This window comes from Giraffa tippelskirchi, chromosome 1, assembly GCF_054371585.1.
Source record: "Giraffa tippelskirchi isolate mGirTip1 chromosome 1, T2T-mGirTip1v1.2.pri, whole genome shotgun sequence".
In the NCBI taxonomy this organism is placed as follows: domain Eukaryota; kingdom Metazoa; phylum Chordata; class Mammalia; order Artiodactyla; family Giraffidae; genus Giraffa; species Giraffa tippelskirchi.
The window spans coordinates 101535499-101551258 of record NC_137275.1 but is presented as its reverse complement, the minus strand read 5'-3'; the positions used below and the strand labels follow the sequence as shown (position 1 = coordinate 101551258).

The 15760-nt window shown below is 35.2% G+C and overlaps 1 protein-coding gene and 1 long non-coding RNA gene across 2 annotated transcripts in view; one reads left to right on the top strand and one right to left on the bottom strand.

Moving 5' to 3' along the window:
* LOC145504494 (uncharacterized) overlaps positions 1 to 3857 on the bottom strand; it is a 55090-nt gene extending 51233 nt beyond the window's left edge. Inside the window, exon 1 of the long non-coding RNA XR_014052248.1 lies at positions 3770 to 3857. This is a non-coding gene — a long non-coding RNA (uncharacterized LOC145504494). The remainder of the gene's footprint in view (positions 1 to 3769) is intronic.
* LOC145504489 (uncharacterized) overlaps positions 1 to 4242 on the top strand; it is a 205581-nt gene extending 201339 nt beyond the window's left edge. The window contains exon 8 of the mRNA XM_081485427.1: positions 3843 to 4242. The gene's annotated coding sequence lies outside the window, so the exon portion shown is untranslated. The remainder of the gene's footprint in view (positions 1 to 3842) is intronic.
* Positions 4243 to 15760: the final 11518 nt, after the last annotated feature.

Below are 15760 nucleotides of genomic sequence, written 5' to 3'. Positions count from 1 at the left end.
TATGACTGAAATATAAGATGCCAATATTTTTCCCACTGAGAAGCAGTGTTTCCGCCCCCCATGATGCCATAGTCACCTCACAGTCCCCTAACCCAGTGTGTTGGGAGCTTTCAAATACATTTATTTCCTTTCTTGCCTTCCTTCTCCCCTACCTCTCTCTCCCTGAGGGAGAATTTGGAAACTTTTATCTCTACCACCTCTTGCCCCAACTCTTAGATTTTAGGACATGCAGAGAACTTATGAGGGTTTCCCTTACAATAAGTCTTCTTTTGTTCCAAGGTTTTATATTTTGTTTTCCCAGACTATCCACCCATTAAAATATGACTTAATTTAGACAGATGCACATATTCTGTGTTTAATGTATATATATTCATTTCTTGATATGGTTCTTTCCATTTTTTATCATCGTCATCAAGTCTGAGTTTAGTTTCTTTTGTTATTTGGATGGTGTTTCTTTTTTTCTCTTTTTTTTTCCAGAAACAATGGGAAGTTTATTACTCACAGCAATAGCAGTGGACAGTTTAATCATTTTTCTTGTAATGTTTTCCTCAGACCCCAGGGTGACACAAAGAGGGTGAAAGTCCCACGCATATGTGGGGATACACTGCAGGGAAGGAACTCTGAGCTTAGGGAACACATATCTTTTAAATGGGCAATAAGCCTGCTTGGTCTTCACCATAAAGGGAGGCATTATTTTTATTATAATGGCCAATAAGCACTCTGCCCTTTATTATTTTTATCTTCCAAAGCTATTTGCTATACAAAAATTCTTGAAAAGATGGCCGAGAGCAAAGATAGTCTCCCTAGGAGACATATTAATTCAAGAAACCTTGGAGCTTGTCTCCAAGTCCTTCTCCTATGCAGTTTTCTCTCTCTCCTCCCTAAACAATCCTCTGTGAAGCTTATACCATCTGATAACCCTTTCTTGTTGCAGTCATCTACAAACCTTAGGCTACTCCCTCTCATTTTCTGAGGATTTCTGAAGAAGTAGGTGTGTTGATTATTCTTTGAGACAATGACCTTTTGGTTCCACGACTTCTTTTCCTTCATGATCTTTACTTCTACTATATTTTCTGGCCATTCGTGAAACTGAGTATCATTTCAAATGTTAGATATTTGATGGATAGTTTTTTCTTTCAGATGCTTTGGATATCCTTCTCATAATGTTATGTGTATACATACTTGCAGGCTATAAACTGAACTACTAAACTCCTTTACATAGTTATTTTTATCTCTAAACTCTCATTTTGGCTCACATCTGGTTACTATAGTATTCTTCTAAAGATCTGATAGGAGGTGAAAGGCAAAGAAACCTTGGCTTTATGAATAGACACGTAAAGAAATAATCAAGATGGTCTAATGTTCCCCTCAGCTTGACTCACCTTTAGACAGACTTCCTCTTAACCATGAACCTCTGCTTTCCCTTTTCTTAAAGCATTTACCTTAGGCAACTTGTAAATTCTTTTGATGCTTCTTTCTAAAAGTTTCTTGCCATTTTTATAGCCCAGAGATGTCTCTCTCCAAGTCCTAGGAGCTATTCTTTGAAATGTAACCATCAAGGATGATGGCATCCCTGTCCTTCAGTCTGTGGCAGCCTATATTCAGTGAGTGCCACTTAGCAAACAGATGGCTTAGTCACAGAGAAAAAAATTTGAGAATTGCAGTTTAAGAAAACTCAATGTGCTTAACACATCTACTTGATGAACTTAGCCCCTATCATTCTCCAATACTTTCCCACCAGCTCGTTTTAGCACTTAAAAGCTCTCCTGGCTTTCTTTTAGCAGAGTGGAGTTCAGTTTCTCTCCTCTACAGCAATAATCTCAAAAATAAAGTCTTCATTGTCTGTATAACTTTTTCTCATGCAATTTTTACTTCGACAGAACAGAGGAAGCTTTCTGATCTGCATTTCTGTCTCCATGGCACGAAAGACTCAACTCACCAGTCAATTTCCCTTTGGCTCTAGAGAGTCAAGGACATTCATTCTCCTTGTAAGGTGTCTCCCATCATGCGCACCTGAATGTCAAGCTTGTTCCTAGATCTGCTGCTTTCTAGTTATCTCCCTAGACTCTGATGCATGCTTCTAGACCCATGACCAAACTTATTTGTACATTACACCAAATTACTTCGTGTTCATATCGGCCATATAATCTTTAAAATATATAAATTTCTAAATGTCTATAAATATTCTAAATATCATTAAAAAAAAACTACCAAGAGAACTGAAATTTCCTACTCTGTTTCCTTTGCCCCCAAAGTCTAAAATTGCAGACTTTTGATTTATTTTTTTTTGTACAAATGTAAGATATGTTAGCTGTATTTTTCTATATTTTGTTGTTTTTGTGCCTTGATGTATCTGGATATATTTAATTTCTAAAATCTTTTAATATTGGTACCTTTGAGGTCCTTGCATAACACAAAACCACATTAAATCTTCATAAATATTAAAGGCACATATTAAAGTTAGGATATATCACACACATAGTGATTGAATTTCCTGAAGGCAATGGAACTCAGAGACAAGGAAGAAATGTACTTTCCTGGAAGGCTATGAACATTCACTTTGAACAGAGATTTCCCTTTTAGGGACTTTGAAATTCCAATGGTAACACCAGAAAGTATGGAACAATTCTATTAAACTATAGGTGAATTGGTTGAAAGTTGGCTGATTTGACAAATTGATCATAATAACAAATTGCTCAACAGAACAAATTGGTAAAAAAAATGAATATTTCTAGACATTGGTTTCCAATTATTGGTGATTTTGTGTACTGTGGAGATGCTTTTGCAATTCTTATGCACCTTTAAGTATTTTCATCTTTTTATCAAAAGTTAGGGGGAGGAGCAGTATTTTTTGTGAACTCTGGGAGGGTTTAAAAAATTTGTACATGTTTCTTAGCATTTTGGTTCAATTTTCTTCTCTAAACATGTCACTGAATATTGATTGAGATTGCACACACTTCTTTCTATAGCTACAATCTTGAAATAAGAAATTGTTTGAAATTACAGCAATGTAATGGCATGGAAGGGTAAAAATTATGCTTAAAAATGTTGCTGGAAAGCCCTGCATTAGACTGAAATACATATTCAGTGGGGAAAGAGGACAATATAATAAAAATAACTGAGATAAATTCATTAACTGACTATTATAAATTTTGAAACATAAAAACTTTATAAAATAGAAAACATTATCCAAATGATGTTTAAAGTTATGAAATTTGCCTTTAGACTAATCATCTGGAGCTAGAGATAAAAATTAATGAACACAAACAAAAAACATTATGGTTAAAAGAGAACTGAAAAAAACAACAGAAGGAACAGAAATACAAAAATACATAACTGATGAACACCTTTATGTGCACAAAATTAAAAACTGTGAAAGTAAATGATTTGCATCTGGAAATACATTTGTCATTTCAACTAAATCATTTATGACTTCATCAACTACCTCAAATTTTTTGGTATGATTCACTTGGTAATTAGAATGCATGATACCTAACTGTCCATAAGTAACCTTGAGTATATTTTCTGTTTCTGTGGAAGTAACAAGATCTCTATAATCCATTAAAAAAGGGGGCATATTAATTCAAATCCCCATAGGAGACATGTTGCTGCCATTTGATACATGATTCAAAAGTGATTAAATATATTTTGTTTGTGGCTCATGGGTTGAATTTTATCTTCAGAGGAAAAGTTACATAGCCAATAAAAGGAATTAAGTTCCATGGAAACATTACGTTTTCTGTTACTAAAATGAACAGATATAACTCACATGTACTCTTTGTTTCTTGTCAGTAATAGCAGAAGCTCTCATTATCTGTCTTTGTGCTCTTGTTTCCTTTTAGGGTCTAGAACTGGCAGCGCATCACAGAGCAGGCACAAGACGAACAATGGAACTATTCTGGGCATCATTGTCATTAAGAGACACACTACAATTTCCAAAGAATTCCTCTCTTTAAAATAAGGGGGAAAACCTGAGAGAAAGTGAACGGATTCCCTTAAACTGAAAGAAAAATTGTCTTTCTTTAAAAACCAATTATTTTGAGAAGTCTTTGAATATTTAAATGAGATTCAATTTCTAAAAGGTAATCAGTGAGAAATTTTTTCTTTCTAAAAAAAATATTACTTTCAACAAACCAGATATAACATAAAATGATGGTTGTTCTCATATGAATTATATACTTTTAAGTATCTAACATACTTAAACTTGTCCACTCAATGCAAATAAAATGTATCAATAGAAAAGCAAGGTTCTCTTTATGTTGGTCCTTTTGCTTTAGTGCAGTAAGCTGAAATGGCAAAGAAAGCTTTTCATTCTCTAATAAACAAACAGTAACCTAGGAAAACTTTAAGGAATAATGGGACATAGTTCACCAGTGGATCTTGGAATAGTTTCTGTACAGTATTGTGTATGCCAAAGCCTTTGACTGTGTAGATCACAACAGACTGTGGGAAATTCTTCAAGAGATGGGAATACCAAACCACCTTACCTGCCTCCTGAGAAATCTGTATTCAGGTCAAGAAGTAACAGTTAGAACTGGGCATGGAACAACAGACTGGTTCCAAATAAATTGGGAAAGGAGTACCTCAAGGCTATATATTGTCACCCTGTTTATTTAACTTATATGCAGAGTACATCATGCAAAATGCCAGCTGGGTGAACCACACGCTGGAATCAAGAGTGCAGGGAGAAATATCAATAACCTCAGACGCCGGAGTCCAGCTCCAGCTGGTCCAGGGGTTCCCTCAGGATGGACAGCGTCAGCGATGCGAATGAGAAGACACAGTGAGTCTCGGTGTTTCCAAGTGTCTCCTGACTTTATGTTTTCAAGGCAGCTTTTATATCTTTAGTTGTACATAGAAACAAATGTAAAATGTAGAGTCATGCCAAATCAGATCAATGGGTCAGCAGTTTTTGACCCTTATTGGAACCAGGACACTGTTTGTGTTTTTAGTTACAAAAAGTTTAAAGTTGTTTACATCATCTTCTGGCCTGGAGGCCTGCTAACATCTTCTGACTCTTTTATTGATAAGGGTTGATCAGCCAGAACACTTTTGTATCAGGCACAGAAAGTACCAGAGTTACATTTTTTAAAGAATACAGGCACAGCAGATTATGACAAAGAAAGAATTCATAAACTCAGAGCTTCAAAGTAAAACCTGTTTTCTGTAATCTATCTTACACCTTGAGCCTAACAGAAAAGAATGTGGTCCCATAAAATCATGGTACAGCAAGCTGAAAAAATGTAGCACAAAAGTCAGTGCCTAGCAAAATCACCAGCTGAATTAACAAACGTCTTATTATTTGTATTAAAGCTAAACTTTTATTTATATAAATCTCTAACTATTATGTTTTCATTATATAGGCTGAATACGTTAACAGCAAAAACATAGTAAGTAAATATAGACTAAGTAACAGTTTCATAAAGTAATATTTCTTATGTTTTCTAATAAGCCCTTTTTTCTACGAAGGGCTCTGTGCCCATTGGGGCTTTCTGTGTGGAGGCTCTCAATGTTGTTTATTGTTAAGGAGCAGTCAAGCACATTAGCTCCAAAGGCACAGGTACATTTATTAAGCAAACCAATATGCTAGCAAGAGGAATTTAGATTAGTATACCCTATATGTTAGATAATTTTATTAGGGTGTTACTTTTCAGGGACCTTGTTGATAGAGGTTTCAGAAAGATCTATTTTAGAAGAGAATCAGGAAAGGCCTTTTGTCTAAGTCACAGAAAATAAGAAGAGGTTTATTATAACAAACGTCAGAAAGACAGATATCATCTTTAAGGTGAGCGCCGAGGCAGCTCTCTGAGAATCCCTGAGGCCTGAGAAGCCATGCTCGATCAGTCCTTCTCCTCATGACTCTGTCGTGGGTGGCATCTCGTGAGCTGGCTTCCGGCACTCAGATACACAGAAGACACCACTCTAATGGCAAAAAGTGAAGAGGAACTAAAGAGCCTCTTGATGAAAGTGAAAGGAGGAGTGAAAAAGCCGGCTTAAAACTCAACATTCAAAAAACTAAGATCATGGCATCCAGTCCTATTCCTTCATGGTAGATAGATGGGGAAACAATGGAAACAGTGACAGACTTTATTTTCTTGGGTTCCACAATCATTGCAGATGGTGACTGCAGCCGTGAAATTAAAAGATGCTTGCTCCTTGGAAGAAAAGTTATGACCAACCTAGACAGCATATTAAAAAGCAGAGACATTACTTTGCCAACAAAGGTCCATCTAGTCAAATCTGTGGTTTTTCCAGTAGTCATATGTGGATGTAAGAGCTGGACCATAAAGAAAGCTAAGCGCTGAAGAAATGATGCTTTTGAACTGTGGCATTGGAGAAGACTCTTGAGAGTTCCTTGGACTTCAAGGACATCAAACCAGTCAACCCTATAGGAAATCAGTCCTGAATATTCATTGGAAGGACTGATGCTGAAGCTGAAACTCCAATACTTTGGCCACCTGCTGTGAAGAACTGATTCATTGGAAAAGACCCTGATGCTGGAAAAGACTGAAAGTGGGAGAAGTAGGGGATGACAACGGATTAGATGGTTGGATGACATCACTGACTTGATGGATGTGAGTTTGAGCAAGTTCCAGGAATTGGTGATGGACGGGGAATCTGGCGTGCTGCAGTCCATGAGGTTGCAAAGAGTTGGACATGACTGAACTGAACTGATATACAGTCTAAGAATGTAGCTTGTTCCCATTTTCATCTTATCATTACTATACTCAATTCTCATGTTCTTATAAATCCTCACTCTATTGTAGAAACCATTTTTAGGAATATAGTTCATCCCTTTGACTTTCTTGAGGAATCAAATAGGAAAGGTTTAATATAGAATAGTCTCTCTCTAAATAAAAAGAAAATGGACAAATTGCAAGAACATAAAAAAAATGACTATCTCTGGGTAAATCTCAGTTATCTTTGGAGGGTTACTGGTTTGAAAATTTTCTCTGGGAAATATCAGTTTGAGAAAAATGAATTATTTTAATTAAAAAAGGAGAGAAAATCAATTAGATTGAAGTTTAATAACTTCATTTAGAAGATTTATGTGTGTGTGTATAATCTGTTATAGGTAGAATGATAGATACAATGCTCTCTAACTCCCTAGGGTCTGAAATCTGTTTTGTTTTTTGAAAATCAGAAAATACAAAGACTCGGGATAATAATAGCTTTTGCCTATCTTAGCAACTTCTCAGGATTGTGTAATAGATAACACTAACTTGACTTCCTCCGCTGAAAAGCTAAATAAGATCAGAACCTAATTTTCCTCACACGTTTGTTCAGTTTATTGAGTCCATTTGTAAGTCCTCAGAAATTTTGCCAGCCTGATCTAGACCCAAATACAAACACTTTTTGAACTCTGGTTTAAATGGGACTCTTCAGTCTGGTTATCCTTGTAGAAAGCCATTAGTACACCACTCAAATGAAAGCCTCAATGTGCCTCTTTAAACAATTAATTTACTAGAGGTGTTTATGCACCACCAAAAGTCATTTCTTTCATGTTCAAATTTTGGAACATCCTGTAATACCTTATAATATTAGCTGAGATAGTCAATAGTTGGACAGAGGAGCCTAGAGGGTTACAGTCCATGGGGTCGCAAAGAGTCAGACATGACTTAGTGACTTAACAATAACAACAAAAGTCAGTAGTACCAAATGATAAATTAATATTTTAAAATAAGCACATGACAGGTAAAACTTCTAACTACATGCTTTTAAAATTCTAGGAAATATGCCCACCTATATTTTTATTTTCTCTAAGACATGTGTAGTCATTCCAGTGGAGGTTCTAACAAACTCATTGTTGGGTGGAAATATCAACAGACTACTTATAACATAGCTTTGGGAGACACTAAGGGTGGAAGTAGGTCCTCATCCTGGAAGGCTCACTGGGGTCAGGTCTTTAAACTGGAAGAAAGATCTTAAGCCTGTGTTCTAGCCTGGAGTAAACAAAATAGAGGGCTATGAACAGAGAAAGTGTGCTGTATTCTGGACTCTATTTGGGACCCAAACTTATATTCCAATGTGATCCTTCACAGAGAACTAATAAAACTGGAAATCCTATGTACATATTTTGAAAGAACATCAAAAACAGGCTTCATAAATAGGCTCAATAGCTTGGTTTGGAGCATTGCTGCTATTTATGCTGCCCCTTGTTCTCTCTTAAAAGTGTGATTTTTGAAATTTTCTAAATTATGTAGTGTAGTTGTAGTGTGACCTTTTAGAATAGCTAATAGTAATATTCCTCAACGGTACAACTTCTCCTGAAGAAAGAAATCTTACTTCTATAAGAATCCTTGAAAAGGCCTCAGGTACCAAATTGGAGAAATTGGAGGAGCAACTTCTAACATGAATGCATTCTGTAAATCATTTGGAAAACTTTTTGCTCAAAGGATTTGGAAAACACTGGAAATACACATTCCAGGATGTACAAAGATTAGAGCAGCCTCTTCTTGATCTGAGGAAGGTAACACACTGCTCACAGTTTTAAGCTAAGGATGAAGCCCCCAAATAGCTTAACACTTCACATGACACAGTATCAGATGCTGGCTAAATTTTTGATTTTTGCAGGGTTGGATGAGCAGTGACCAACAGAATGCCACAAGGTAAGTTACCATGTTAGATTTCAATGTAAGAGGGAGAAGATCGTGGGTAGGCAGATACTCACATACATATTTCTCTGCATAAAAGAAATATATCTCTGCTGGGATGCACTGTGGTGTCTTTTGTTGAGTGATCACAGGGTGGAGATGTCTGCGCACATGAAGGAAGGCCAGAGGAAGGCTAGAGGCAAAGGTTGAATTTTTATAACAGAAGTCACCAGATCATTAGCTGTGTTTGTCTGCTGGCTGCAGAGTATGTGGCTTCGGTTTCATAAGAACTGATTAGGAAAACAAAGGATTTTGAAAAAAAACCTGTTCATCACACTTCAATGTGTGAAATTACGAATTTTTTAAAAAATAGACATTTCTGCTAATTGCAATTACTCATCAGTGTGTATTTCCAAGTAAACAGAATTTTAAAAATATGTCCTGCAATTAATATGAAGTGCATAACAAACATGAATAGCCAGACAGTCTTTGGGCTCTTCCTAAAGTTTGCTTTAAATTTAAAACTAGTAAAGTGCTTGGGTAGAAACAGTGTATTTGCATACCAGGTGTCGCAGAAGTGGTTGAGAGTCAACCTGCCAATGCAGAAGATGTAAGAGGCATGGGTTCAATCCCTGGGTTGGGAAGAACCCCTGGAGGAGGACAGGGCAACCCACTCCAGTATTCTTGCTTGGAGAATCCCATAGACAGAGAAGCCTGGTGGCTACTGTCCAGAGGGTCACAAAGAGTCATATACAACTGAAGTGACTTAGGGCACACAAATAAAGAAGACTCTGGAAATTCAGTTAAGTTGCTTTTAAAAAAATAAATATATATCTCTCTCTATATTTCTATCTATCTATATTTCAAGTTGCAAATACAAGAAAATTCTGGTTAATATGGTAAGCTACTCTCTATATTTCTATCTATCTATATTTCAAGTTGCAAATACAAGAAAATTCTGGTTAATATGGTAAGCTAGTTAATGTGTAAAGACAAGCCCACTCACTGAAAATATATACACACGTCATCATATTCACACAAGATAGATATAACAGTTTTAAACTGTACAGTTAGTTTTTTCAAATAAGGAAAGGAATGAACAATTTCTATAACTAAATGGTAACTAGAAGATGATTGGATCAATGTGTGCCAAAGCAGGAGACAGAAGGCTATACGAATCAAACTTCTTTGAGGTTGGGGTTTTAATGTTCAACTAGAGATGAGGAATACAAGTTTAATGGTCAAACTTGTACCATGTGGGCAACAGATATAACCCTGAGTAGGTCAGGGATTCATTGACTTTCCCATCCAGGGACAAGAACGTGGGCAACTGCGTCCACAGGAATCTGGAAGCTGCATGTAGTCACCATCTAAGAAAGGATATGAAAGGGCAAAGACCCATCAAGGAGATATCTGAACAACATGCCTGACTCGTTGCTATGGGGCCTGGTATAAATCAACCCCCATTGTTCTGGAAAGCCGAGCCAAGAAATTCCCATTAAATTGGTGCAGAACAGTTGAAACTCACAGGCATCCAGGAAAAGCAACTTGAAATCTGGCCTGCACAACCCAGGGTTCAGGAAGTGCTTATAGAAAGCAATGCAGTTTTCATTGAAAATACATTTATAATCAGAAGTTATAAACCAGGTTTAAAAGGTAGAGAATGTATACTCTGTGAACTGGAGAAAACAAAAAATCTGAAATAATTCATTGAAAATAGTCAATAGGATTCAACATAGGCAGTCTGACATACTTGATGTCTGGATAAACCATTCTTGAATAGAATACCTAACAATTCTGGGTAATAAATTTAAAATATATTTTTAAATGCATAACTGAACCAGTAGGAAGTATTATCAAAACATCAGAGGTCAGAAATAGTGATAAATGTGAATCAGAAGAGTTTAGAAAGGACAAAGCTGGCTTTTGCCCTGAGGCATCTGCCCATCTGTGGTGATGTGAGTTTTTTGTTTTTTAAATAATTAAATCACAGTATTCAAATGGAGGAAGATTGACTTTTTATGCCACAGTGCATATTTATTACATGAAAAAAGAAAACACAACCCCCTTGATAACTGTTAACTTGAAGTGGCAGAAGTGGTAAGATTGTAGTTTTGTTGACTAAGATTTTAGCATTTGAGGTTTAGCTCGGCCACTTTTCAAACATAAAAGTGTAACATATATGAAGTGCCCAGATTTTAAGTGTGTGGTTTATCGAATGTTTATACAAATGAATACTTGATCTCCACATTATGAAACTGAGTATTAGAACAGACCAAGAAACTCTCACCTGGTATATAGGTATATATACCTTGCCCAGTTCAATAAATAACAGTGAAAAATTTCTATGACTTCTATCATCCTATATTTACCTTGCCTGTTAATTGCACTTTGTAAAAATCAAATGTTTATGTCTGTCTTTGTTCACTTAACATGACTATAAATTATACCCGTGTTGTATGTGGTAAGACTTCATCCTCATGGCTATACATTAATTCCATTTGCATGATTTTACCACAATTTAATTATAATGTCTACTCTTCAAGTATATTTGAGTTACTTCCATCTTGAGCTGGATTGGCTCAAGATGGGCTCAAAACAGGGCTACTAAAAATATTCTTGTACGTATAGTTTGGTGAACAAGTGTATACCGAATTCTGTTGGTTATATACTTAAGAATGGAAAGGCCAAGCCATAAGGAGCACATATCCGATTCTGGTAAACTATTCCATAATGGTTGTTTCTCAATAACAGTGCATAAAACTCAAGTTTGTTCCACATCCTAGGCAATATTTCAAAATTTTAGGCTCTTTAATTTTTCCACACTAGTGGGTAGGAAGTGACATTGAATTGTTGCTTTAACTTGCCTTCTCCTGATGAATAATACCATGTAGTGAAATTTTTATTGACCATTTGAATATCCTCTTTTATAAAATTCCTTTTTCAAATATTTTGACTAGTTTTTGAAATTTTGGTGTTTTGTTTTGTTTTTGTTGGATGTCTGTATTTTACTTATTGCTTTTGTGGGAACTCTTTTCATATTTTGGATATATGTTTTTTTAAAAATTATTTTTACCTGTATATATTAAAATATCTTCCCCTATCCATGAATTGCTTTTTTAACTTCTTGCTGGAATCTTTTGATAACTAGAAGTGTTTAATTTTAATGAAGTTACACTTATAAATATTTTATAGTTAGGGTTTTTTTTTTGTATCTTATTTAAAAACAAAAAAAAGTTCTGGCCCAATGAGAACAAACCGTATAAGCTACAAAATCATAGTTTTACTTCTAAACCCATCAGAGAATTTAGGATGAATACAAGCCTAAATATTCCAGGGAAGGAGCCCCTCCCAGGAGAGGAGAAGGATCTACAGTTGCTTCCTTGTACATATGGTGAGAAGAGAGTGACCCTGTGATAGGATCGTGTGAGAAGAAACCAGCAGAAACTTTAAAAAATTATAATGGCTTCATATGTCCTGACATGACTCCTTAGTCTCTTAAGGGATCTCAATCTGTGCCCATTCTCCAACTGTGTCACACAAGGCCTTTGCTGAGTTCATGACTGCAGTAGATTAAATGCCCTGGCAAGACAGAACAGCTGCTGGAGTACTTCTTAGAGCCACAGGAAATTCACCAGGTACACAGCAGGCTTGGAACATGCAAGAGAACTGGAAGAATGTTATTACAGCTACGCAAGATCACCAAGTACATGGAAGCAGTGAGCTGAAAATGGATTCAGGGTAAGACTGCTGAGGAAGTCCTTCAAGATGTACAGAACTTTCACTGAGTTACTGAAGACCGGGAGCCATGGAGAAGTGCTGTGAAATATTCCCTGGAGGTACACAAGGGTTTCATCAAATGCAGACAGGTGCTTTTTGCTGGGAGAAGAACAGAGTAGCTGAGAGAAATCTCCAAAGTGAACAACAGACATTTGAAAGTGAAAGTGTTGCTATGTCTTGTCGGACCCTTTGTGACCCCATGGACTGTTGCCTCTAGGCTCCTCTGTCCATGGTATTCTCCAGGCAAGAATACTGGAGTGGGTAGCCAGTCTCTCTCTGGGGGATCTTCCCCACCTAGGAATCGAACCCTGGTCTTCTGCTTTGCAGGCATATTCTTTACTATCTGAGCCAGCAGGGAAGACTTTTATTTAGTTACAATCAGAACCCATGGTAGGCTAGGAGCAGTGCAGCAAGGTGGAGAAAGGTATCTCAAAGATGAAAAACGAGGGGCAGGGCTGGAAAGGATAGAGAAGGCTCTGGTCACCTAAAGAGTCAAAAAGTAGACTATAAAGCAGAGAGGGATCTCCTACAATCCAGAAAATTAGCTACTGAACTGGAAATCAAAGAGAGATTTCTGGAAATTTGGCCAGTGCTCAGATAGCAAGCCAAGCTGAAGGAAATATTCTGATCTCAAATCAAAATATTGAGAAGCCAATGGTGAAGTTGATCTAATGAAATCTTCACCAAAGCCCAGAACCAGCTGAGACATATGTTATATTGATTCTTCACCCTTGAAGCAGTTTAATAGTGGAAAAAACATGTCCTTTATCTTGGGTTAAATATCACTGATTTTAATCTTTATTTTTCTTTGACACACAAGTTCAATATATGACGAAATTTACGAGATATGCAATAAAACAAGAGCATGTGAATCAAAAGATATAGGGAAAAGAAAACAGTCAATAGAGGTAAATCTGTGGATGTTTTAGATGTTAGTTTTATAAGAAAAGGACTTTAAAATAACTATGGTTAATATAGTAAATGATTTAGGAGAAAGGTAGCAAAATGCATAAGTAAGTAAATGGGAAATTTCAACAGAAAAATGTGAAGTATAAGAAAATAAAATGAAATACCAGAACAGACAAATACAACATCAGAAATAAGAAATACATTCTGTGGACTTAATAAATGCTACACAGTAAAAGGGACAAAACAAACTAACTCTTTAGTTTGTTTACAAAACAAACCCCTACTTTCCTCTTTTTCAAAGAGGAAGAAAATAACGGGAATATAAAAGAAAACTGAGCAGAACTGTCCAATATCTGTGAGATAATCTTAAATACACTAACGTATTTATAATTGGAGTCTCAGAAATGAGAAAGAGTAGGGAAGGGGAGAAGAATTTTAAACAGATAGTGGCTGAAAATTTTTCAGAACTAGTGAAAGATATCAACCCACAGCTAACCCCAAGCAAGATTAAACACACATTCACACACAGCACTAATCTCATCATAATCAAATTTTTGAAAATTAAAGATAAGTTAAAAAAATCTTAAAATTAGCCAAAGATAAAAAGAAACATTACATTCAGGCAAACAACAACAGCAAAAGATGACCAATTATGAAGGGTGGAATAAAATGAGGCAAAACCTTGAAGGTGCAGAAAGAAAAAAGTCAACCTAGAAGTTCATAATAAATAAAATATTATCTCTGATGAACATAGATGCAAAAATTCTCAACACATTACCAGAAAACTGAATTCAACAGCAATTAAAGTAATCAGTCATATGGGGAGAGAGGTGGGAGGGAGGTTCTGGAAGGGGAAAACATGTACACCCATGGTGGATTCATGTCAATGTATGGCAAAACAAATACAATATTGTAAAGTTAAAAAATAGATAAATAAACTAAAATAAATAAATAAATAAAGTTATCAGTCATATACCAAGGAAAAAAAATAAAGGTGAATGAAGATATTTTCAAAATCAAAGGTTGCAAAATTTTAGCGCTAGCATAGACACTTAAATTTGAAAAAAGTTTCTTCAGGTTTGATGAAAAGAGCTGTTTTCTTAAAGACCATTGACTCTTTAAAGCAAATATAATGAAAATGCACTGTACATTTGCAACCTATGTAGAATTAAAATATATGTCAAGAACATAAAGGTCAGTGGCAGGAAAAATGGAATTCTTTGTGCAGTGATATAATAGTATTTAATATTATTCTGTGATAAATTAAGGATGTATCTTACCATCACAAATTCTCTTAAAACTTTTCTTGAAAATGTATTACAATTTTTCAATACTATTGTACTTTCCTCATATTCGGCCCAAATCATTTCTATTTTATGATTTTTTGATAGTATTGTGAATAATATGAAAATTTCATTTTATATTTTGCTATATATATGATGTTACTTGTATATATTCATACACGCTTTTGTATTTACGAACTACAGAAAATTTATGTATTAATTATAAAAGCATATCTCTAGTTTTTTAGTTTTATCTATGTATACTATTATGTGAAGTTAATAGCTATTTTATTTCCTTTCTCTGAATACTTATATGCCTCTTAAATTTTGTAATCTCATTATGCTGGCTACAAACTCCAGAATAATGGTGAATAAAGAGGCAATGGTGATGCTTTTTACCAAACTAGAGGAAATTTTTTATATTTTATCATTAGGAATGATGTTTGTGGTAGTTTTGTTTCTCATTGCTTTTATGAAGTAGCTAGTCTTTATCAGGTTAAGAATGTTCTCTTGTGTCCTAGGATGCTGGAAGATTTAGTCTTATTTTGTTCTATTTTACTTTTTACTTTGCTTTCCTTTACCTATCCAATCACAGGAATTTTCTTTTATCTGTTAATGGAGAATTATGTTAATTTTTTAATGTAAAATTAATATTTTTATTATTATAGAAAATGTCACCTGTCCATGCTGTAATTTTTTGTATTGCTGATTTCATTTTGTAAACATTGGGCTTTTCCATGTATAGTCAGAAAAGAGATTGCTTTTCAATAATGCGCTCTGACAATATTCTTATGTAGATTTGGTTTTAAGTTTATGCTTTTCTCATAAAACATATTAAGTGCCATCTCTTTTTCTATTCTCTGGAAGAGTTTGTGTAAGCTTGCTTTTTCTCCCCATAAATAGTATTTGGAAGAATGTATTGGTGAATTCATCTCTGCCAGGGCGCTTATTTGAGTTAATAGATTTTAGTAATATTCAATTTTTAAAACAGACACCAAATTAATCTGACTTAGCTTCCTATGTCAGCTCCAGTAAGGTGAGGATATTATTTTAAAGAAACATCCACTTTATATAAACTTTCAAGTTTATTGTCTAAAAGGTATTTATCATATTTTATATTATCTTTTTGATGTTGTCACTAAAACTGTAGTGAGGTGTACTATACTCTTTTATGTCACTGATACTAAAGTTGCA